We start from the raw sequence: 26,373 nt of genomic DNA, 5'->3' as shown, positions 1-26,373 counted from the left end.
TTCATTTTGTTCGACTCATTTTTAGGAGTCAGGGAAAATTTACTTTAGTTTTTTTGGAGTTCGTTTAGTTTCTTTTTCTTTTATTTTCTGCGCGTGAAAATGTTTAAAAAAAATGGAGCAGCGCCCCGCCTGGGCCAAAGGCCCAGCCGGCCGGCCACCCCAGCCCCTGCGCACGCCAGGAGCCAACCAGGCTGCCGCCTCTTCCCTAGCCGAGTCCTAGAAGGACTCTAGGCTAGCCCCGCCCTCTTTCCTTTGTTTCCCTCCTATTCCTTGCCCCCTACCTCAAGTAAACCCCCCCACCTATATAAATACCCCCATAACCCCCCCTCTCCCCACATCAATCCCCAAGCCGCAGCAAGCAGCAGCGCGCCAGCCCCGCCGCCTCCCTGCTCCCGCCGCCGCCTATAGCCCGCCGCCGCCCTAGCCCGCCGCCGCCGGAGCCCCTCGCCGGAGGTAGCGCCGCGCCTCTCTTTTTCTTCCTCGCGGATCGGTTCTTTTTAGAGAAATCGTTCCGATTCTTTTCTTTTCTTCCGGTTTTATTTTCCGGTTCTTTTCGCTTTGTTTTGGTTTTCTTCCGAAACCCTAGATCGGTTTTCCGTTTCTTTTCGGTTTCTTTTCCGAAAACCCTAGATCGGTTTTCGTTCTTCTTTCGGACCGTTCGTCTCAACGAACGTGATCACCGATTATTCCCGGTTAACGAACGTCCGTTCGTTTAACCGTTCGTCTCTTTCTTTCTCGTCGGATTTATTCCGCGATCGCGATCTCAGATCCGATCTTCGTTCTAGTCTTTATTCTCGCTCGTTTATCGGAATCAGGTGATTCAAGCGCCTGGAGTTTCGTCTCAAAACCGCCGTTCCGTCTAACCCACTTAAACAAGTTTTTGCTATAGTAAAATTTGACCTAGTTTCAACTTGCTAGAACCGAGTTGTTTCCTTCCGCCGTTTGTTTTCCACCGTTTGTTCGGTTCGTTCTTTCTTTGTAACCGGAGTTCTTAAGTTGAACTTTCTGGTTCATTCTCTTGTTCGAGTTTTACCTGTGCATTAGATGAGTACTTATTGTGTGCTTGTTGTTTGTCTGCGTTAGATTACCCGGATTGCGCCGCTTGTTACTTCGAATCCCTAGGACTCGCGGATCATCAGCAAGGCAAGTAACACTTTGATCATACCTTTTCTACAACCCAGTTTTATTGCATTAGATCAATCCTCTCACATTGCATGATTAGGATCTAATTACATTGTGGGATGGGGAAGTAGATGAGGTAGTACCTATTAGCTGTATTATTATGAAACCTTTGGGAGTTACTTCTACGTTTGCTTATTATGCCATGCTATGCTAGTAGACGTGGATTGGGTGAGTGATATCCATGACAGATGTGAGTTAGTTAATTTTAATGGTTTATCTAAGGTGGCAACTTAAACACACATCTAGGTGGATTGAGGCACCTGATGTCTATCAGGACTTGCCTGTTTTATTTTGGACCGCCACCCAGGCTCAAAGGGATCATAAGATCATTCATGCTAGTAACTTCCGTGTGCAGCCACAAGCCATTATGGGCTCTGGCATAGTTGACTAAGTCGTGCGAACTCTTACAGTGGTAGACTAGCAGATGTAGGGGATGTAGGTGGTACGGTCTACCCGGACGTAAGGTGCTAGCGCTTCTGAAAGACTGTGTCTCGGTCATCCGTTTCTCAAACACCATGTAGTGCGAGAAATCCAACGGAGGCGATCGAGTCTTGTGGGGAAAAGTGCGCAAACCTCTGCAGAGTGTAACAAACTAATCATGATTAGCCGTGTCCCCGGTTATGGACAACTTGAGTATCTAGTACTTGAATATCATGTGAATCTCAACATGTTACTCCAATTAATATTGTTGGGTTTTAATTGTTCACTTAATTGGGATCGGAATGCTGTCAACCATTCTCGATGTTTAACAACTACCATGATAGTTAAATAAATTTATTCCTTTGCAGTAGGGAAAAACTGGCTTTACGCAAAACTGTAACCATAGAGCTTTCCACCAGCCAACTATGCATATAGTATAGCTGTTTCATTCCATTACTCTCGATGTGTTACATTGCCAGCATATTCCATGTGCTGACCCGTTTTGGGCTGCAACTTCTCATGTTGCAGACTTTTCAGACGATGATTAAGGTGCTTTTAGGTCGTGGTCCTATACTCAGTGATGCCGTTGGAGTTGATGGACCCATTTATCTTCCGAGTCTTCCGCTGTTATCATTATTAGATGGCCTTAAGCCATATTTATTGTAATAAGTTCTCTTGTGAGATATCGATGTAATAAGTGTGTGATTGCCACTCTGCTATAAATCCTTCGAAGTACTGTGTGGTGTCAGCATTACTGATCCAGGGATGACACCGGAGCACAGAGCACTTGATCCATTCGGGTCGGGTCGCTACATATATATATCTAATTGGATGTAGGGGAGCATGAACCATTATTGTTGACATTACCCTTGAGGTAAAAGGTTGTGGGGCAAAACTATAAGCCCCTATCTTTCTCTGTGTCCGATTAAAACTCCGTAACCACAAGTATTGCGTGAGTGTTAGAAATTATGGGAGACTAAATGATAGTTGAGTATGTGGACTTGCTTCTTATCTCTGACATAGACTCTTTCCGATGTTATGATAAATTGCAATTGCTTCAATGACTGAGATTATAGTTTGTTGGAGCCCAATAAGGTTTATGATTTATACTTTTGCATTGTGAATAGATCATCACTTGAACATAAGTAATCATATGACAAAATCTATATATGTTGCTGTTATGAGAATAATCATGATGCCTTGATGTCCGTATTTTATTTTTATCGACGCCTCTACCTCTAAACATGAGGACATATTTATTGTTATCGGCTTTTCGCTTGAGGACAAGCGAAGTCTAAACTTGGGGGAGTTGATATGTCCATTTTGCATCATGCTTTTACATCGATATTTATTGCATTATGGACCGTTATTTCACTTTATGTCACAATACTTATGGCTATTCTCTCTTATTTTACAAGGTTTACATAAAGAGGGAGAATGCCGGCAGCTGGAATTCTGGGCTGGAAAAGGAGCAAATATTAGAGACCTATTCTGCGCAACTCCAAAAGTCCTGAAACTCCACGGAACATCTTTAAATAAATAAAGATGAAGGCCAGGGGGCCCACACCCTTCTCACGAGGGTGGGGGGCGCCCCCCCTAGGGCACGCCCCCCCTACCTCGTGGGCCCCCTGGTGGTTCTCCGACGCCCATCTTCTCCTATATGAAGTCTTTCGATGAGAAAAAAAAGAAGGAACTTTTCGGGACGAGACTCCGCCGCCACGAGTCGGAACCTTGGCAGATCCAATCTAGAGCTCCGGCAGAGCTGTTCTGCCGGAGATACTTCCCTCCCGGAGGGGGAAATCATCACCATCGTCATCACCAACGCTCCTCTCATCGGGAGAGGGCAATCTCCATCAACATCTTCACCAGCACCATCTCATCTCCAAACCCTAGTTCATCTCTTGTATCCAATTCTTGTCTCAAAGTCTGGGATTGGTGCTAGTAGGTTCCTAGTAGTGTTGATTACTCCTTGTAGTTGATGCTAGTTGGTTTAATTGGTGGAAGATCATATGTTCAGATCCTATATGTATATTATTACCCCTCTGATTATGAACATGAATATGCTTTGTGAGTAATTACGTTCGTTCCTGAGGACAAGGGAGAAGTCTTGCTATGAGTAGTCATGTGAATTTGGTATTCGTTTGATATTTTGATAAGATGTATGTTGTCTAGCCTCTAGTGGTGTTATGTGAACGTCGACTACATAACACTTCACCATTATTTGGGCCTAGAGGAAGGCATTGGGAAGTAATAAGTAGATGATGGGTTGCTAGAGTGACATAAGCTTAAACCCTAGTTTATGCGTTGCTTCGTAAGGGGCTGATTTGGATCCATATGTTTCATGCTATGGTTAGGTTTACCTTAATACTTTTGTTGTAGTTGCGGATGCTTGCAATAGAGGTTAATCATAAGAGGGATGCTTGTTCAAGTAAGAACAGCGCCCAAGCACCGGTCCACCCACATATCAAATTAGTATCGAACGCGAATCATATGAACGTGATGAAAACTAGCTTGGCGACATTCCCATGTGTCCTCGGGAGCGCTTTTCCTATTATAAGAGTTTGTTCCGGCTTGTCCTTTGCTACAAATGGATTGGGCCACCTTGCTGCACTTTATTTACTTTTTTTACTTGTTGCTCGTTACAATCTATCTTATCACAAAACTATCTGTTACCACTTATTTCAGTACTTGTAGAGAATACCTTGCTGAAAACCGCTTATCATTTCCTTCTGCTCCTCGTTGGGTCATCAGCTATCAAACGTCACAACATAACTGGGTGATTATAAAGATGCTCTACAGGTATTTCCGAAGGTGTTTGTTGGGTTGGCATAGATCAAAATTAGGATTTGTCACTCCGAGTATCGGAGAGGTATCTCTGGGCCCTGTCGGTAGTGCACATCATAATAAGCCTTACAAGCAATGTGACTAATGAGTTATTTGAAGGCTGATGTATTATGGAAGGAGTAAAGAGACTTGCGGGTAATGAGATTGAACTAGGTATGAAGATACCGACGATCGAATCTCGGGCAAGTAACATACCGATGCACAAAGGGAATTACATATGTTGTCATTACGGTATGACTGATAAAGATCTTCATAGAATATGTGGGAACCAATATGAGCATCCAGGTTCCGCTGTTGGTTATTGACCGGAGAGGTGTCTCGGTGATGTCTACATAGTTCTCGAACCCGTAAGGTCCGCATGCTTAACGTTTGATGATGATTTTGTATTATATGAGTTATGTGATTTGGTGACCGAATGTTGTTCGGAGTCCCGAATGAGATCACGGACATGACGAGGAGTCTCTAAATGGTCGAGAGGTAAATACTCATATATAGGACGATGATATTCGGACACCGGAAGTGTTCTGGGGGTACCAGGTACATATCGGGTCACCGGAAGGGATTCCGGGCATCCCCCCGGCAACTACATGGGCCTAATGGGCCAAGAAGGGGACATAACAGCCCCTAGGGGGCTGGTGCGCCCCATGTAGGCCGAATTAAGAGGGGAAGGAAAGAGGAGAAGAGGGAAAGGAAGGGGAGGGATTCAGCCCCCCTTCCTTTACTCCTCCCTCCTCCTTCCTTTCCCCTCCAGAAGATATGGTAAGGGGGGAGGCCGAATTGGGAGGCGCCCAAGTAGGATTCCTCCTACTTGGGGCGCCCCCTTGGATGCCTCTCCTCCCCTCTAACCTATATATATGAGGGGCACCGCTAGAACACACACCAACATCTGTTAGCCGTGTGCGGCGCCCCCTCCACAGTTTACGCCTCCGGTCATATTCACGTAGTGCTTAGGCGAAGCCCTGCGCGGATCACTTCATGATACGTCTCCAATGTATCTATAATTTTTGATTGTTCCATGCTATTATATTATCCATCTAGGATGTTTTATATGCATTTATATGCTATTTTATATGATTTTTGGGACTAATCTATTAACCTAGAACCCAGTGCCAGTTTCTGTTTTTTCGTTGTTTTTGAGTATCGCAGAAAAGGAAAACCAAACGGAGTCCAATTGACCTGAAACTTGACGGAGCTTATTTTGGACCAGAAGAAGGCTAGGAAGTAAAAGAACTGGGCCAGAAGAGTCTCGGGCTGACCACGAGGGTGGGGGCGCGCCCCCTGCCTCGTGGACAGCCCGGAGACCCCCCTGCCTTGTTCCCAACTCCAACACCTCTTATATAACCCCAAACTTCCAGAAAGAAACCTAGATCGGGAGTTCCGCTGCCAGAAGCCTCCGTAGCCACTGAAAACCAATCTAGACCCGTTCCGGCACCCAGCTGGAGGGGGAATCCCTCTCCGGTGGCCATCTTCATCATCCCGGCGCTCTCCATGTCGAGGAGGGAGTAGTTCACCCTCGAGGCTGAGGGTATGTACTAGTAGCTATGTGTTTGATCTCTCTCTCTCTCTCTCTCGTGTTCTTGAGTCGGCATGATCTTGATGTATCGCGAGCTTTGCTATTATATTTGGATCTTATGATGTTTCTACCCATCTACTCTCTTGTGATGAATTGAGTTTTCCCTTTGAAGTTATCTTATCAGATTGAGTCTTTAAGGATTTGAGAACACTTGATGTATGTCTTGGATGTGCTTATCTGTGGTGACAATGGGATATCATGTGATCCACTTGATGTATGTTTTGGTGATCAACTTGCGAGTTCCATGACCTCATGAACTTATGCATAGGGGTTGGCACACGTTTTCATCTTGACTCTTCGGTAGAAACTTTGGGGCACTCTTTGAAGTTCTTTGTGTTGGTTGAATAGATGAATCTGAGATTGTGTGATGCATATCGTATAATCATACCCACGGATACTTGAGGTGACATTGCAGTATCTAGGTGACATTAGAGTTTTGGTTGATTTGTGTCTTAAGGTGTTATTCTAGTACGAACTCTAGGATAGATTGAATGGTAAGATCGTGTTATTTTACTACGGACTCTTGAATAGATCGATCAGAAAGGATAACTTTGAGGTGGATTCGTACCCTACAATAATCTCTTCGTTTGTTCTCCACTATTAGTGACTTTGGAGTGACTCTTTGTTGCATGTTGAGGGATAGTTATATGATCCAATTATGTTATTATTGTTGAGAGAACTTGCACTAGTGAAAGTATGAACCCTAGGCCTTGTTTCCTAGCATTGCAATACCGTTTATGCTCACTTTTATCATTAGTTACCTTGCTGTTTTTATATTTTCAGATTACAAATACCCATATCTACCATCCATATTGCACTTGTATCACCATCTCTTCGCCGAACTAGTGCACCTATACAATTTACCATTGTATTGGGTGTGTTGGGGACACAAGAGACTCTTTGTTATTTGGTTGCAGGGTTGCTTGAGAGAGACCATCTTCATCCTACGCCTCCCACGGATTGATAAACCTTAGGTCATCCACTTGAGGGAAATTTGCTACTGTCCTACAAATCTCTGCACTTGGAGGCCCAACAAACATCTACAAGAAGAAGGTTGTGTAGTAGACATCATGCTCTTTTCTGGCGCCGTTGCCGGGGAGGTGAGTTCTTGAAGGTATATCTTTAGATCTTGCAATAGAATCTTTTAGTTTTTGTTTTATCACTAGTTTAGTTTATAAAAGAAAACTACCAAAAAAATGGAATTGAGTTATCCTCATACGCTTCATTTTTAATTATCTTTCGTGAGAATGATGGAAAGGAAAATTGTGCTCAAATGCTAGAAGAAGAAGTCTCTAAAATGTTTGGCACTAAATATTTGAATGATGAGCATGATTGCAATGTTGTTAGTATGAACTCCTTGAATATCCATAGTACTAATGATGATTGCACTAGTCATGATGAAAATGTCTCTTATAAGCATGTCAACTTTTGTGGAGTGCATAGTGTTTGCAAGTACACACAAAATAGGGAAGATAAATTTTGCAAGAGGCACAAGTATTTGGAAACTAAGTGGTTGCAAGAGAGGCTAGATGTTTGTGCTGAAAATTTAAAATTTCTTCACCATACTTGTGAACTTTGCAATCAGCATGGTCATTTAAATCTCTGATGCAAATTGTTCCATGATCGTATCGTGTCCAAAAATTGTGATGATTTGATTTCCCTTGCACATCATAATGAACTTAGTTTGCTTTTGGGTTATGAAGAAATGTATAACTAAGCATATTCCAGAATACAACCTTGAGAAATTCCTCGATATTGATCTAGAAGAAATTTTTATGTACTGTGCGGTGAATTGTATTGAAAATCCTTATATTGCCAATTACATAAAGAAAAAGAAAACAAATAGAGGATGAAGAGAATACTAATGAAAGGGAAGAGGCTTCCCAAAATCCTCCTATTATTTCTTATGATGAATCAGGTAACGAGGAGGAGCCTTCTATTGAACCAATCTCATTAGTAAGGAGCTCCGAAAAGAGGATTGAACCCACACATAATGTGAATAAGAAAAAGAAAAGACGGAGAAGTAAAGTAAAAATGTATCCCTCCAAAATGATGTTGCTCCTACTACTCATTGTGATGATGATAATTGCTATACTATTGGTGCTATCCATACTATTAATGATGAGAGTGATTATGCTTATGATATGAAAAGGCCCAAGCTCGGGGATGATATGTTTGATGAGAATGACATGTTTGAGAATATATTTGCTGCAATTAATGTTTGTCCCAAGCTTGGGGATGCTATGTTTAATTAAGATGATAGTTCTAGCCTCCCAAGTTTTGATATGCAAATTTGCTATGATGATAGCATGCCTCCTACTTATGATGATTATATTGATGAAAATGGGTTTGGAAGAGTGTCAACTTTAGGAAGTAATGATCCCACTATTTTGGAGGATGTTGAATCTGTGATAATTATGGAAGTGGATTTGGGGAGGTCATGACTTTATTTAGTAATGATTCCACTACCTTGGAAGATGATTCAATTGATTATGATGAGAACAAAGTTGCTACTTATGATGATTATTGTGACGATACTTATGCTATAAAAAGCAGTGATGATTATATTTATAAAACTTGTCATGATTATTATTACCCTCTTTCTAAACATTACTCTTCTAATGTGGAAAAAATTTATAGTATTCGAGTTTCTTATGATACTCCCACTATTCCGATTGAGAAGAATCTTGCTTATGTGGAGAGCAGTAAATTTTCTATGCTTGTAGATCATGAAAAGAATGCTTTATGTGATATTTATATTGTTGAATTCATTCATGAAGCTACTGAAAATTATTATTAGGGAGGAATATATGCTTGTAGGAATTGTAATAAAATCAAGTTTCCTCACTATGTGCTTAAAGTTTTGAAGTTATGCTTGTTTTGCCTTCCTATGCTAGTTGATTATTGTTCCCATAAGTTGTTTGCTCACAAAATCCCTATGCATAGGAAGTGGGTTAGAATTAAATGTGCTAGTCATATTCTTCATGATGCTCTTTTTATATTTCATTTCTTATCTTCTATGTGAGCATCATTGAAATCATCATGCCTAGCTAGGGGCGTTAAATGATAGCGCTTGTTGGGAGGCAACCCAACTTCATTTTTGTTCCTTGCTTTTTGATTATGTTTAGTAATAAATAATTCATCTATCCTATGTTTATATGTGGTTTTATGATTTTAATTAGTCTTTGTGCCAAGTATAACCTTTGGGAAGACTTGGGGAAAGTCTTTGCGATCATGCTGTAAAAAACAGAAACTTTTGCGCTCACGAGATTTGATGCCATTTTTTATTTAAGAGTGCTATTTAGTTAATTATTTTTTCAGATGATTAATAGATAAATTACTCACGTCCAGCAATTTATTTTAGAATTTTTGGGTTTCCAGAAGTATACGTTTGATCCAGATTACTACAGACTGTTCTGTTTTTGACAGATTCTGTTTTCTGTGTGTTGTTTGCTTATTTAGATGAATCTATGAGTAGTATCAGAGGGTATGAACCATAGATGAGTTGGAGTACAGTATATATTACACCAATATAAATTTAGAATGACTTCACAACAGTACCTAAGTGGTGATTTATTTTCTTATACTAACGGAGCTTACAATTTTTCTGTTAAGTTTTGTGTTGTGAAGTTTTCAAGTTTTGGGTAAAGATTCGATGGACTATGGAATAAGGAGTGGAAAGAGCCTAAGCTTGGGGATTCCCAAGGAACCCCAAGGTAATATTCAAGGACAACCAAGAGCCTAAGCTTGGGGATGCCCCGGAAGGCATCCCCTCTTTCGTCTTCGTTCATCGGTAACTTCACTTGGAGCTATATTTTTATTCACCACATGATATGTGTTTTGCTTGGAGCATCATTTTTTATTTTGTTTTGCTTTATGTTTGAATAATATCCCAAGATTTGTAAGTATTAAATGTTAGAGAGTCTTCACATAGTTGCATAATTATTCGACTACTCACTGATCTTCACTTATATCTTTCGGAGTAGTTTGTCATTTGCTCTAGTGCTTCACTTATATCCTTTTAGAGCACGGCGGTGGTTTTATTTTGAAGAAATAGTTGAAATCTCATGCTTCACTTATATTATTTTGAGTGTGTTTAGAACAGCATGGTAATTTGCTTTGTTATGAATTTATTCCTAATATGATAGGCATCCAAGATGGGTATAATAAAAACTTTCATATAACGTGCATTGAATATTATGAGAAGTTTGATACTTGATGATTTTTTTGAGATATGAAGATGGTGATATTAGAGTCATGCTAGTTGAGTAGTTTTGAATTTGAGAGATACTTGTGTTAAAGTCCGTGATTCCCGTAGCATGCACGTATGGTGAACCGTTATGTGATGAAGTCGGAGCATGATTTATTTATTGATTGTCTTCCTTATGAGTGGCAGTCGGGGATGAGCGATGGTCTTTTCCTACCAATCTACCCCCCTAGGAGCATGCGCATAGTACTTTGTTTCGATAACTAATAGATTTTTGCAATAAGTATGTGAGTTCTTTATGACTAATGTTGAGTCCATGGATTATACGCACTCTCACCTTCCACCATTTGTTAGCCTCTCTAGTACCGCGCAACTTTCGCCGGTACCATAAACCCACCATATACCTTCCTCCAAACAGTCACCATACCTACCTATTATGGCACTTCCATATCCATTCCGAGATGTATTGCCATGCAACTTTCCACCGTTCCGTTTATTATGACACACTCCATCATTGTCATATTGCTTTGCATGATCATGTAGTTGACATCGTATTTGTGGCAAAGCCACCGTTCATAATTCTTTCATACAGGTCACTCATGAGTCATTCCACATCCCGGCACACCGCCGGAGGCGTTCATATAGAGTCATATTTTGTTCTAAGTATCGAGTTGTAATTCTTGAGTTGTAAGTAAATAAAAGTGCGATGATCATCATTATTAGAGCATTCTCCCATGTGAGGAAAGGATGATGGAGACTATGATTCCCCCACAAGTCGGGATGAGACTCTGGACGAAAAAAAGAGAAAAAAGAGGCCATAAAAAAAGAGAAGGCCCAAAAAACAAAAGAATGAGAGAAAAAGAGAGAAGGAGCAATGCTACTATCCTTTTACCACACTTGTGCTTCAAAATAGCACCATGATCTTCATGATAGAGAGTCTCCTATGTTGTCACTTTCATATACTAGTGGGAATCTTTCATTATAGAACTTGGCTTGTATATTCCAATGATGGGCTTCCTCAAAATGCCCTAGGTCTTCGTGAGCAAGCGAGTTGGATGCACACCCACTTAGTTTCTTTTTGAGCTTTCATACACTTGTAGCTCTAGTGCATCCGCTGCATGGCAATCCCTACTAACTCACATTGATATCTATTGATGGGCATCTCCATAGCCCATTGATACGCCTAGTTGATGTGAGACTATCTTCTCCCTTTTGTCTTCTCCACAACCACCATTCTATTCCACCTATAGTGCTATGTCCATGGCTCACGCTCATGTATTGCGTAAAGATTGAAAAAGTTTGAGAACATCAAAAGTATGAAACAATTGGTTGGCTTGTCATCGGGGTTGTGCATGATTTAAATATTTTATGTGATGAAGATAGAGCATAGCCAGACTATATGATTTTGTAGGGATAGCTTTCTTTGGCCATGTTATTTTGAGAAGACATGATTACTTGGTTAGTATGCTTGAAGTATTATTATTTTTATGTAAATATTAAACATTTGTATTGAATCTTATGGATCTGAATATTCATGCCAGAATAAATAGAATTACTTGGATAAATATGTTAGGTAGCATTCCACATCAAAAATTCTGTATTTATCATTTACCTACTCAAGGACGAGCAGGAATTAAGCTTGGGGATGCTTGATACGTCTCCAATGTATCTATAATTTTTGATTGTTCCATGCTATTATATTATCCATCTAGGATGTTTTATATGTATTTATATGCTATTTTATGATTTTTGGGACTAACCTATTAACCTAGAGCCCAGTGCGAGTTTCTGTTTTTTCGTTGTTGTTGAGTATCGCAGAAAAGGAAAACCAAACGGAGTCCAATTGACCTGAAACTTGAAGGAGCTTATTTTTGGACCAGAAGAAGGCCAGGAAATAAAAGAACTGGGCCAGAAGAGTCTCGGGCTGCCCACGAGGGTGGGGGCGCGCCCCCCTACCTCGTGGACAGCCCGAAGACCCCCCTGCCTTGTTCCCGACTCCAACACCTCTTATATAACCCCAAACTTCTAGAAAGAAACCTAGATCGGGAGTTTCGCCGCCAGAAGCTTCCGTAGCCACCGAAAACCAACACCCGTTCCAGCACCCTGTCATAGGGGGGAATCCCTCTCCGGTGGCCATCTTCATCATCCCGACGCTCTCCATGACGAGGAGGGAGTAGTTCACCCTCGGGGCTGAGGGTATGTACCAGTATCTATGTGCTTGATCTCTCTCTCTCTCTCTCTCGTGTTCTTGAGTCGGCACGATCTTGATGTATCGCGAGCTTTGCTATTATGTTTGGATCTTATGATGTTTCTCCCCCTCTATCTCTTGTGATGAATTGAGTTTTCCCTTTGAAGTTATCTTATTGGATTGAGTCTTTAAGGATTTGAGAACACTTGATGTATGTCTTGCATGTGCTTATCTGTGGTGACAATGGGATATCACGTGATCCACTTGATGTATGTTTTGGTGATCAACTTATGAGTTCCGTGACCTCGTGAGCTTATGCATAGGGGTTGGCACACGTTTTCGTCTTGACTATCCGGTAGAAAATTTGGGGCACTCTTTGAAGTTCTTTGTGTTGGTTGAATAGATGAATCTGAGATTGTGTGATGCATATCGTATAATCATACCCACAGATACTTGAGGTGACATTGGAGTATCTAGGTGACATTAGGGTTTTGGTTGATCTGTGTCTTAAGGTGTTATTCTAGTACGAACTCTAGGATAGATTGAACAGATCGAATAGCTTCGTGTTATTTTACTACGGACTCTTGAATAGATCGATCAGAAAGGATAACTTTGAGGTGGATTCATACCCTACAATAATCTCTTCGTTTGTTCTCCACTATTAGTGACTTTGGAGTGACTCTTTGTTGCATGTTGAGGGATAGTTATATGATCCAGTTATGTTATTATTGTTGAGAGAACTTGCACTAGTGAAAGTATGAACCTTAGGCCTTGTTTCCTAGCATTGCAATACCGTTTACGCTCACTTTTATCATTAGTTACCTTGCTGTTTTTATACTTTCAGATTAAAAATACCCATATGTACCATCCATATTGCACTTGTATCACCATCTCTTCACCGAACTAGTGCACCTATACAATTTACCATTGTATTGGGTGTGTTGGGGACACAAGAGACTCTTTGTTATTTGGTTGCAGGGTTGCTTGAGAGAGACCATCTTCATCCTACGCCTCCCACGGATTGATAAACCTTAGGTCATCCACTTGAGGGAAATTTTCTACTGTCCTACAAACCTCTACACTTGGAGGCCCAACAAACGTCTACAAGAAGAAGGTTGTGTAGTAGACATCACTTCACCATCACCGTCACCATGCCGTCGAGCTGAAGGAACACTCCCTCGACACTTTGCTGGATCAAGAGTTCTAGGGACATCATCGAGCTAAACGTGTGCAGAACTCGGAGGTGCCGTACGTTCGGTCCTTGATCGGTCGGAACAAGAAGAAGTTTGACTACATCAACCGCATTGTCAAATGCTTCCACTTTCATTCTACGAGGGTACGTGGACACACTCTCCCCCTCTCGTTGCTATGCATCTCATAGATAGATCTTGCGTGAGCGTAGGATTTTTTTTTTTGAAATTGCATGCTACGTTCCCCAACAGTGGCATCTGAGCCAGGTCTATGCGTAGAGATATGCACGAGTAGAACACAAATAGTTGTGGGCGGTGATCATCATACTGCTTACCACCAATGTCTTATTTTGATTCGGCGGCATTATTGGATGAAGCGGCCCGGATCAACCTTACATGACTGATACGTATCCAACGTATCTATAATTTTTGATTGTTCCATGTTATTATATTATCTATTTTGGATGTTTTATATGAATTGATATGCTATTTTATATGATTTTTGGGACTAACCTAGAGCCGAGTGTCAGTTCCTATTTTTTCCTTGTTTTAGAGTTTCGCAGAAAAAGAATACCAAACGGAGTCCAAACGGAATGAAACTTCCGCGATGATTTTTCTTGGACTAGAAGACATCCAGAGGACTTGGAGTACACGTCAGTTAAGTCACGAGGCATCCACAAGGACAGAGGGCGCGCCCAGGGGGGTGGGGAGCGCATCCACCCTTCTTGGCCCCTCGTGACTCCACTGACCTATTTCTTCCACCTATATAGTCTCAAATACCCCAAAACCTTCCAGGGGAGCCACGAAACCACTTTTCCACCGCCGCAACCTTCTGTACCGGTGGGATCCCATCTAGGGGACTTTTCCGACATCCTGCCAGAGGGGGATTCGATCATGGAGGGCTTCTACATGAACACCATTGCCTCTCCGATGAAGCGTGAGTAGTTTACCACAGACCTACGGGTCCATAGCTAGTAGCTAGATGGCTTCTCCTCTTTCTCTTTGATTCTCAATACCATGTTCTCCTCGATATTCTTGGAGATCTATTCGATGTAATACTTTTTTGCGGTGTGTTTGCCGATATCCGATGAATTGTGGATTTATGACCAGCTTATCTATGACTATTATTTGAATCTCCTCTGAATTCTTATATGCATGATTTGATATCTTTGCAAGTCTATTCGAACTATCTATTTGGTTTGGCCTACTAGATTGGTTTTCCTTGCAATGGGAGAAGTGCTTAGCTTTGGGTTCAATTGTGGTGTCCTTTCCCAGTGACAGTAGGGGCAGCAAGGCACATATCGTATTGTTGCCACCGAGGATAACAAGATGGGGTTTTCATCATATTGCTTGAGTTAATTCCACTACATCATGTCATCTTACTTAGTGTGTTACTCTGTTCATATGAACTTAATACTCTAGATGTAGGCAGGAGTTGGTCGATGTGTGGAGTAACAGTAGTAGATGCAGAATCGTTTCGGTCTACTTGATACAGACGTGATGCCTATATTCATGATCATTGCCTGCACTTTTCTATCAATTGCTCGGCACTAATTTGTTCACCCACCGTAATATTTTCTATCTTGAGAGAAGCCTCTAGTGAAACCTATGGCCCCCGGGTCTATTTTCCATCATATAAGTTTCCGATCTACAATTTTAGTTTCCTATTTACTTTCTTTGCAATCTTTTACTTTCCGTTCCATAAACCAAAAATACCAAAAATATTACTTTACGATTTATCCATCTATATCAGATCTCACTTTTCAAATAACCGCGAAGGGATTGACAACCCCTTTGTCGCGTTGGGTGCAAGTTGGTGTTTGTTTGTGCAGGTATTCGGTGGCTTGTTGCGTTGTCTCCTAGTGGATTGATACATTGGTTCTCAAAACTGAGGGAAATACTTACTCTACTTTGCTACATCACCCTTTCCTCTTCATGGAAAAAACCAACGCAAGCTCAAGAGGTAGCAGGAAGAATTTCTGGCGCCATTGCCGGGGAGATTTACGCCAAGTCAAATCAAGATTTGTCTCCCGTCAACTTGCCAATTTCTAGCCCCGTTGCTGGGGATATCTACGCTAAGACGAGACATACCAAGTACCCATCATAAACTCTCATCCCTCGCATTACATTATTCGCCATTCGCCTCTCGTTTTCTTCTCCCCCACTTCTAAAACAATTTTCGAAAAGATTTGCCTTTTTCGTCGCCCTTCTTTCGTTCGTCTTTTCGTTGGCCCTTATGTCTTACTTGGTTTGTTTGCTCGTTTGTTTGGTATAATTGTGTGTTTATTGCAAATCAGAACCAAATATTATGGATCCTCATCCACTTGCTAATCTTTTTAAGAGATCCAATTATGTTGAACCAATTGCTAGTGAGTTGAGTGCACCAGATTATCTTTATGAAGTTTTGCTTGAAATCCGTGAATCTGAAAATTGTGATGAAGTACTTTATGAAGTGATTCACGATAGATCTTCGAATAAAAGGCATGATTGCAATGATTTTATTATAAATTCTTTTAGTGTCAATTATGTTAATGATATGCAAAATCCTAAGCTTGGGGATGCTAATTTTGCTATGTCTACTACTTGTTGCAATGATCATGATTGGGGTGATTCTTGTTATGATCTTGAAAATTTATTTAAGCCCCATGATGAATATGAGATTGACAATAATGTTTGCAATAATACTGAAAGTGGGTTTGGAAGAGTGTCAACTTCAGATCCCACATATTTGGATAATGTTCAATCTTATGAAGTTTTTGATAAAAGTGGGTTCAGAGAGGTCATGACTTTAGATTATGATATCCCACTATTTTGGAAGAGTGTCCACTTTGCATGCATGTGGATCATGAAGAGAAAATTTTATGTGATAGCTATATTGTTGAATTTGATTATGATCCTAAATGTAATTATTATGATATAGGAAAATATGGTTGTAGAAATTTTCATGTTACTAATTTACCTCTCGTTATGTTGAGATTGCTATTGTTTCTTTCTTCTTCCTTGCATATGCTAGTTTTTGCTTGTCTTGAAAATTTGTTTGCTTATAAAATGCCTATGCATAGGAAGTATGTTAGACTTAGATGTGTTTGTCACGAGTTTTATGATGCTCTCTTTGTGCTTTAATTCTTGTCTTTTATGTGAGCATCATCGAAATTATCCATGCCTAGCTAAAAGGCTTTAAAGAAAAGCGCTTGTTGGGAGACAACCCAATATATTTACTTCCCGTTTTGCATTAAATATTTCATATATCCTCTGGTTAGTTGTGGTTTTGTGTTTTAATTAGTGTTTGTGCCCAGTAAGACCTTTGGGATAACTTACGGTAATAGTTGACTTGATCTTGCTGAAAAACAGAAACTTTTGCACCCAGGAGATTAGTTTTCATTTTTAGCAGAAGCGCGATAAAATACAGATTATTTTTGCAGAATATTAATAGACAAATTGCCTAGGACTTCCGAATTTCTCAGAATTTTTGGAGTTACAGAAGTATTCCAAATCTCCAGATTTCTACAGACTGTTCTGTTTTTGACAGATTCTGTTTTTCGCGTGTTGCTTGCTTATTTTGATGAATCTATGGCTAGTATCGGGGGTATGAACCATGGAAAAGTTGGAATACGGTAGATATTACACCAATATAAATAAAGAATGAGTTAACAATAGTACAAAAAGTGGTGATTTATTTTCTTATACTAACATAGCTTATGAGATTTTCTGTTGAAGTTTTGTGTTGTGAAGTTTTCAAGTTTTGGGTAAGGATTTGATGGACTATGGAATAAGGAGTGGCAAGAGCCTAAGCTTGGGGATGCCCGAGGCACCCCAAGGTAATATTCAAGGATGCCAAGAGCCTAAGCTTGGGGATGCCCCGGGAAGGCATCCCCTCTTTCGTCTTCGTCTATCGGTAACTTTACTTGAGGCTATATTTTTATTCACCGCATGATATGTGTTTTGCTTGGAGCGTCGTGTATGATTTCAGTCTTTGCTTTTTAGTTTACCACAATCATACTTGCTATTCACACCTTTTGAGAGAGACACGCATGAATCGTGATTTATTAGAATACTCTATGTGCTTCACTTATATCTTTTGAGTTAGGCAATTTTGCTCTAATGCTTCACCTATATCTTTTTTAGAGGACGGCGGTGGTTTTTATTTTATAGAAATTGATGAACTCTCGTACCTCACTTACATTTTTTTTGAGAGTCTTTGAAAACAACATGGTAATTTTCTTTGGTTATAAAATTAGTCCTAATATGATAGGCATCCAAGAGGGATATAATAAAAACTTTTATATAAAGTGCATTGAATACTATGAGAAGTTTGATTCCTTATGATTGTTTTGAGATATGAAGATGGTGATATTAGAGTCATGCTAGTAAGTAGTTGTGAATTTGAGAAATACTTGTGTTAAATTTTGTGAGTCACGTACCATGCACGTATGGTGAACCGTTATGTAACGAAGTTGGAGCATGAGATATTTTTTGATTGTCTTCCTTATGAGTGGCGGTCGGGGACGAGCGATGGTAAAACTTGCAACAACAAAGTAGATGACGTCTAACTTGTTTTTGCAGGGCATCTTGTGATGTGATATGGTCAAGACATGATGTTATATACGTTATTGTATGAGATGATCATGTTTTGTAAAAATTATCGGCAACTGGCAGGAGCCTTATGGTCGTCGCTTTATTGTATGAAATGCAAACGCCATGTAATTGCTTTACTTTATCACTATGCATTAGCAATAGTTGTAGAAGAAATAGTTGGCGAGATGACAATGACACTAGGATGGATATTGTTGGTGTCAAAACTGGCGGATCTCGGGTAGGGGGTCCCGAACTATGCGTCTAAGGCGGATGGTAACAGGAAGCAGGGGACACGATGTTTTACCCAGGTTCGGGCCCTCTTGATGGAGGTAATACCCTACGTCCTGCTTGATTGTTCTTGATGATATGAGTATTACAAGAGTTGATCTACCACGAGATCGTAGAGGCTAAACCCTAGAAGCTAGCCTATGGTATGATTGTATATTGTCCTACGGACTAACCCCTCCAGTTTATATAGACACCGAAGGGGGGCTAGGGTTACACAAGGTCGGTTACAAGGGAGGAGATATACATATCCGTATTGCCCAGCTTGCCTTCCACGCCAAGTAGAGTCCCATCCGAACATGGGACGAATTCTTCAATCTTGTATCTTCATAGTCCAACAGTCCGGCCAAAGGATATAGTCCGGCTGCCCAGAGACCCCCTAATCCAGGACTCCCTCAGTAGCCCCCGAACCAGGCTTCAATGACGTTGAGTCCGGCACGCAGTATCGTCTTCGGCATTGCAAGGCGGGTTCTTCTCCAAATCTTGAATATCTATTAAGTAGTGTCCGACTCCCATAAATGTTGGACTTCTTGGCTTCTGCGCCCAATAAGGGCTATCTTCCACGTGTCGAGCGAATGCAAGGAGCCAGGGCGTTTTCACATTCGCCCCCCTAGCCAAGTAAATAAATCGTCTATTAAAGGGATGGGGATTCTTAGATCCAATCCACACCATCTTCCCACAGCGAGAATCCATCGGAGCACGCTCGGAAAAATCCATTCCATCATGGCCAGCCACCGCAGCTCCTCCTCTCGCTCCCGTAGCCCGAAGCCCGGCGATTGGGAGAAGTGTTCCATCCCGCACGGCCGATTAGTAGAGTTGCAGACCCAGGGATTTCTCCCTCCGACGTATATGGTCCTTGTCCAAGCCAGGCTCGCCACTTATAATGGCGAGGAGCAAGCAGAGAGCTTCCCCAATTCCTCCAAGGGGGAGCGGGTATGCCTTGTCCCTTACTTATTAAGGGGGCTCGGATTTCCAATTCATCTGTTCCTCCACGGACTCCTGGAGTTTTACGGCCTCCAGTTGCATAATTTCACCCCCACTTCCATATTACACATCGCCGGCTATGTTGCCATTTGCGAGTTGTTTTTGGGCTGCGAGGCTCATTTCGAGCTATGGAAAAGGCTATTCTGCCTTGTGCCCCACACACAGAAGGGGTCACTTTATCAAGTGGGCGGAGCCGAAATATGGCGCATCGCCGAGACCGGATACCCGTCCGGTACTCCAAAGAAGATGTCCAAAGATTGGCCTTCGGAGTGGTTTTACATGGAGGACGTCCCTCTTCCAGACCCTGTTCGGTGGGGTCTTCCTGAGTTCGACAATGCTCCTCTGAGGAACGTCAAAGTTGGCGCCCACGGAGCCCCCAGGGGGAAGATAACAGAGAAGTCCTTTATCTGATGAATCAGATAAAAGCGCTGGCTCAATCAGGGCCGACAATAATCGAGGTTATGTCGATATGCATAATGCGGGGGGTGCAACCACTTCAATATCGAGGGCACCCCCTGTGGTGTTTTAACGGGGAAGACGATGCCACTCGTTGCGGGCGCAAGGGACCGGACTCACCTGCTGCTTTAGCAAAAGTTTTGTCTGAGTTATTCAAGGGAGAGGAAGAGGAGTTCATCCACATTAAACCACGGGACGGATTCTCCATGTACAACCCTCCAAGCTGGGTGAGTTGTACCCTTTTTACTCTCAACCTTCCCGCATTCTTCGTCGTAGGTGCTCACCTTGTCATTTCACGGCAGGAACTGCGAAAATCGATAAGGGAGGTCAACAGCCTAGCTCCACAACCAGAGGACCCTGGCCGGGCCCTCGATCCCGGACTTGAAGAGGATCCGAACATATTCGTGGAGCTGGTAGACAGGCAATTCTATCAATTGAGCTGTGACGACGCCATGGTGGCCATAACGGCCGAGTATTCGAGATTACTTCCTGCGTCGCACGTAAGAAAAACCAAAGTCCCGACTCCCAAAAAAGGATTCCCTTTTATGCACTTCACCTACCATACACGTATGGTGTCTTACAGGGAAGGCCTTCGAGACACCGTGCCGAACCTGTAGCAACTCGCCAACAAGAGGCGTCGAAGCCGGGTAGGCAAAAAAGGAAGGCGGTCAGGACGGAGACGCCAGCACTGAGGTATAACACAAAACCTCATTCCGTGGTTGTCATCTTGCTTAAAATATAATGACATCCGTGTTTCCTAGAAAAAATGCCCGCTGGACTATATACGGAGGGGCTGCCCATCACGCCTCGACCAGTCAGGCTCCAGGGCCGAACATAGAGGCGGAAGCTAACGCGAGGCAGATGATGGATGTTCCTCCTACAGAGGATGCAGACAGACTATCCGCTACAAATTCCAAAGTGGAGAGCGCCATGAATCACAAGCGTCGCTGGGCCGTACTCCGTGACGCTTATTTCTCACCAGAGGCATTTGATGCCTTCAATTCCAGAGACGCGTACATCCGTGCTGCTCAAAATGGCCTAGCCAGAGCCACGGATCAGTATGTGAGGGATATACGGGTAAGTAAATTTGACGATTATATGTATTAGTAGCCCCTGAGACTTGAAACAGTTGACACAACTGATTTAAGGATCATTTATTTGAGGAGGTTCTTACGGAGAAGAATTCCCAATTGTCTCAGGAGCTGGAAGAGTGCAAGGCCCAGCTAGGGGCCGTTGTTGCCGCGTTGAAGGAGTCCGAGAAGGATCCCTCTGGTAACACTTGTTTCCATTGCAAAGAATACGGGTACCAGGTAGTATGCGACATGTATGCAAATCTAACAATAGATGTTGTAGGTGGCCCCTCAGTGAATCCAGAGGCCGTGGCGGTGGATGCGGCACGTGATGATCGACATCGAAATGCTGGCGAGCGTGTGCTTACGCGAGTCAGGCAGGAGAAAAATGATCTCCAAGACGCCAATATCCGGCTGGGCATGGAACTGAAAGATGTCCGAGCCCAGCTTGCGGACTCCGTGAAGGAGAATAAACGGCTTTGGCGCGGTATTTTTAGTAAGTGCTTGAACGAACTTTTAAAGGAGTTCGGCGAAGAAGCCGGCTAACAGAGTTATGTCTACAGGTATGCTGATGGGTCGTCCCGCAGAGGAGATGCCCGGGTCTTCGGGTGATCTTCTACCAGAGCTCTCACAACTGCATGAACAAGTTCCACAGGTGATGCAGGGTATTACCCAAGCCTTGTGGCCATCCACGTCCCCGCCCGGAGGCACAGGGGAGCTTATAGAGAAGCTCAAGGGAGCACGGCGGCACTTCCGATTATGGAAGATATCCGCCTACCGACAAGGTGCAAGGGAAGCCTGGGCTATGGTGAAGACGCGCTATACCAAAGCGGACCCGAACCACATGACCGAGGTCGGACCTGTGGGGCCTGATGGGAAAGAGATCCCTGTCAGTTTAGTGTATGATCAAGTAGAATTAGCCGCAAGGTATTCCCAACAAGATTGTAGGCTAGACAGCCTGTTGGATGGTATAGAAGAAGAATTCAATCAGTCTTAGCGATTGTGTAATTCAATTGACATATGTAATGTCCCTAGCCGGATTGTAAATCATTTGTAATGGCGGACCTTTTCGCTTCAACCTCTGGACCCGATAGTCCGGAGTGTATCCGAATACCCGCTCGGTAAAAACCGGGGTATGCATGGAGACTGGGCGTAGGGTCATAAGTGCTTGAATAGACAAGTACCCAACTAGTTATGTTATATTACATGGGTAGTAAGAAACATCTTCCAGGGAGAGTAGTTCCGTTAAGGGTTCCTTTCCCTGGGTATGCATGCCCTAATGTGCATGTCCGAATTGCGAAAAGAGACACATGATATAACCATCTGGGGCATGTTTCAAATTAGATAAAAGTCATCTTTTATTCACCGATCGAATATTCCCTTAAGAACGCTAGTTTTTGGCTTCACCCAGTCTGAGGTACATATCCGGCTGACCCGGCAGTAACAATCGCAGAGGTGCTCCCCTTATGCCCTAGCCGAATTAACGGGAACGTAGGGCATAAATACAAGAGCTAGGCAACCCAGCTTGGCCAAAACTTAAGTCATATCGATGCATATAATGGTGAAAAAGGTACATGCGGAAGAATAACACATGTATGGGACGTAAATCCCAGGAAAATAGTTAGATTAAGCTTCTGTATAAGAAGCCCCCGGGTGAGTGCGGTTAGCGCGTCAAGATTGTGTAACCAGGACACAAGTATAGCCTTTAAGGGCCTTGAAGAGAGTAAAAAGGGGGAAAGAGAGAAAAGACATATATGCAAAGAATTGACGGAGGTGAGGAGACTAACATAGAGTCCGGCGCTAGGCGTAGAATCTTCGGAGTCTGGCTGCATTCCATGGGTTTGGCTCGAGTCGATTATCCGATGCATCCCACAGACGGTACGCTCCACCGGTCAGATCCTGGTCAATAATGAAGGGACCCTCCCATTTGGGCTTGAGCTTGTTCTTTTTCTTCTCCGGCAGGCGTAGAACTAGTTCGCCAACGTTATAGGTTTTGGCCTGTACTTCTATGCTTTGATACCTTCGAGCCTGTTGCTGATAGAATGCGGAACGGGCCTTTGCCACGTCGCGCTCCTCCTCCGGGGCGTCCAAACTGTCCTGCCGATCGAGCTCGGCCTCTTTTTATTTGTACATGCGCACTCGAGGTGAGTCATGAATTATGTCGCAAGGCAGAACCGCCTCTGCGCCGTACACCATAAAGAATGGTGTGTATCCGATAGTGCGATTCGGCATGGTCCGCAGCCCCATAGTATGGAGTCGAGCTCCTCTACCCAGTGCGTGTTTGACTCCTTTAATGACCACACTAATCTGGGTTTAATGCCGCTCATGATAAGACCATTCGCTCGCTCGACTTGACCGTTAGTTTGCGGGTGATAGACAGAAGCATAATCGAGCTTGATGCCCATGTTGCTGCACCAAAGTTTCACCTCGTCGGCTGTAAAGTTTGTGCCGTTGTCAGTGATGATGCGGTGGGGGACGCCATAACGGTGTACGACCCCGGATATGAAGTCTATCACTAGTCCAGATTCAGCCGTTTTGACAGGTTTGGCTTCTATCCATTTGGTGAATTTATCCACCATGACCAGTAAGTATTTTTTTCTTATGGGTTCCCCCTTTAAGGGGTCCGACCATATCAAGCCCCCAGACCGCAAAGGGCCAAGTAATGGGGATTGTTTGGAGAGTGGTAGGCGGCATATGGCTTTGATTTGCAAATAGCTGGCAACCAACGCAATGCTGGACCAGATGCTGTGCATCTGCCCGGGGCATCGTCCAATAGAAACCTATATGGAAGGCCTTGCTTACAAGGGCCCGGGCTGCGGCGTGATGGCCGCCGAGTCCGGCATGGATTTCTGCCAAAAGCTTCCACCCTTCCTCTTCGGAGATGCACCTTTGAAGGACTCCGGTAGTGCTTTTCTTATAAAGCTCTCCCTCGTGGACCTTGTAGGCTTTAGATCGCCGCACTATGCAGCATGCCTCATTTTGGTCCTCGGGTAGTTCCTGCCTGGTTAGGTAGGCCAGGAATGGTTCTGTCCACGGGGCGATGACATCCATTATTACATGGGCTGAAGGTGTTATTTCGATGGCAGAGCCTCCTATTGTGTCAGAATGTTCGGTATCTGGGGTTGTGGCTGGGTCTGGACTATTGTTGCTGGTGTCCCCTTCCCATACCACGGATGGTTTGAACAGTTTTTCCAGGAAGATGTTCGGCGGGACAGGGTCGCGTTTAGCGCCGATACAGGCGCGGATGTCCACCGCCTGGTTGTTTTCCCGAGCCATGTGGTGGAATTCAAGCCCCTCGAACCAAGCTGACATTTTGAGGACGGCGTTGTGATATGCCACCATTTTCGGATCCTTGGCATCGAAATCTCCATTTATTTGGGATATTGCGAGGTTTGAGTCCCCACGCACCTCTAGGCATTGAATGCCCATGGAGACTGCCATCCAGAGACCGTGTAATAGGGCCTCGTATTCGGCTGTGTTATTGGAGTCTGTATATAATATTTGGAGTACATATTGCACTGTATCTCCGGTGGGGGACGTCAGGACGACGCCAGCCCCCAGACTAGCTAGCATCTTAGAGCCGTCGAAGTGCATGATCCAATTGGAGTATGCGCCATACTCTTTAGGGAGTTCGGCTTCTGTCCATTCGGCTATGAAATCGTCCAGTACCTACGACTTAATGGCTCGCCGTGGTTTATATGTTATGTCAAACGGGAGGAGCTCGATAGCCCATTTGGCGATCCGGCCCATGGCATCGCGGTTGTTTATTATGTCGTTGAGTGGTACTTCGGAGGCCACCGTAATTGAACACTCTTGAAAGTAGTGTCGTAATTTCCGGGATGCCATGAATACTGTGTATGCTATCTTTTGATAATGTGGGTACCGTGATTTGCATGGAGTAAGGACGGTGGATACATAATATACTAGCTTTTGAAGTGGGAATTTATGTCCGTCCATCTCACGTTTGACGACGAGCACTGCTCTTACAACTTGGTGAGTTGCCGCTATATATAATAGCATTGGTTCGCCAGCATCTGGCGTGGCCAAGATTGGGTTGGTGGCCAGGATGGCATTTATTTCCTCTAGTCCGGCCGTGGCTGCGTCCGTCCACTCGAAGTGTTCGGTGCGCTGAAGAAGGTGATAAAGGGGGAGTGCCTTTTCTCCTAGTCGGGAGATAAAGCGGCTTAAAGCCGCCACATCCAGTTAACTTCTAGATTTGCTTGAGGTCAGTTGGGATAGCCAACTGCGACAGGGCCCGGATTTGCTTCAATTCCTCTGCTGGAGACTATAAAGCCCAGGAGCTTTCCGGCGGGTACGCCGAAAACACATTTTTCCGGATTGAGCTTAATGTCGTATGTTCGGAGATTGTCGAACGTGAGCCTCAAGTCGTCTATTAAGGAGTCGATGTGTCTGGTTTTAACGACCACATCGTCAACGTATGCCTCCACTGTTTTCCCGATCCGTTTTTCCAGACACGTCTGAATCATGCACCGATACGTTGCGCCAGCGTTTTTGAGCCCGAAGGGCATTGTGTTAAAATAGAAGGGGCCGTATGGAGTGATGAATGCCGTTGCGGCTTGGTCGGACTCCGCCATCTTAATTTGGTGGTAGCCGGAGTATGCGTCGAGGAAGCACAATGAGTCGTGTCCTGCGGTAGCGTCGATAATTTGATCAATGCGAGGGAGGGGGAAGGGATCCTTTGGGCAAGCCTTATTAAGGTCCTTGAAGTCGACGCATAGGCGCCATGATTTGTCCTTCTTTGGCACCATCACCAGGTTTGCTAGCCAATCCGGATGCTTTATTTCTCTAATGAATCCGGCCTCCAGTAATTTGGCTAGCTCCTCTCCCATGGCTTGTCGCTTAGGTTCGGAGAAACGCCGAAGAGTCTGCTTGACCGGCCTGAATCCTTTTAGAATGTTAAGGCTATGGTCGGCCAGCCTGTGTGGGATTCCTGGCATGTCTGAAGGATGCCAGGCGAATATGTCCCAATTCGCGCGCAGGAACTCCCGTAGTGCGGCGTCTACGGCGGGGTTTAGCTGTGCCCCAATGGATGCTGTTTTTGTGGGGTCCGTTGGATGGACTTAGAATTTGACTATTTCATCCGCTGGTTTAAAGGAGGTGGACTTGGATCTTTTGTCTAGTATCACGTCGTCCCTGTCCACTTTGGAGCGCAGCACGGTTAATTCCTCCGCCACAAGGGCTTCGGATAATGCCTCGAGGGCTAGTGCGGCTGTTTTGTTCTCGGCGCGGAGTGCTATGTCCGGATCACTAGCTAGAGTGATGATTCCATTGGGTCCAGGCATTGTGAGCTTCATGTACCCGTAATGGGGTTTGGCTTGAAAAATCATGAATGCCTCCCGCCCTAGAAGGGCGTGGTATCCGCTGCTAAACGGGGCCAC

The sequence above is a fragment of the Triticum urartu genome, chromosome 3A (genome assembly GCF_056163025.1).
Source record: "Triticum urartu cultivar PI428250 chromosome 3A, HENAU_Tu73, whole genome shotgun sequence".
Lineage (NCBI taxonomy): Eukaryota > Viridiplantae > Streptophyta > Magnoliopsida > Poales > Poaceae > Triticum > Triticum urartu.
The sequence above is the reverse complement of the archived record's forward strand: the minus strand, read 5'-3'. Positions refer to the sequence as shown.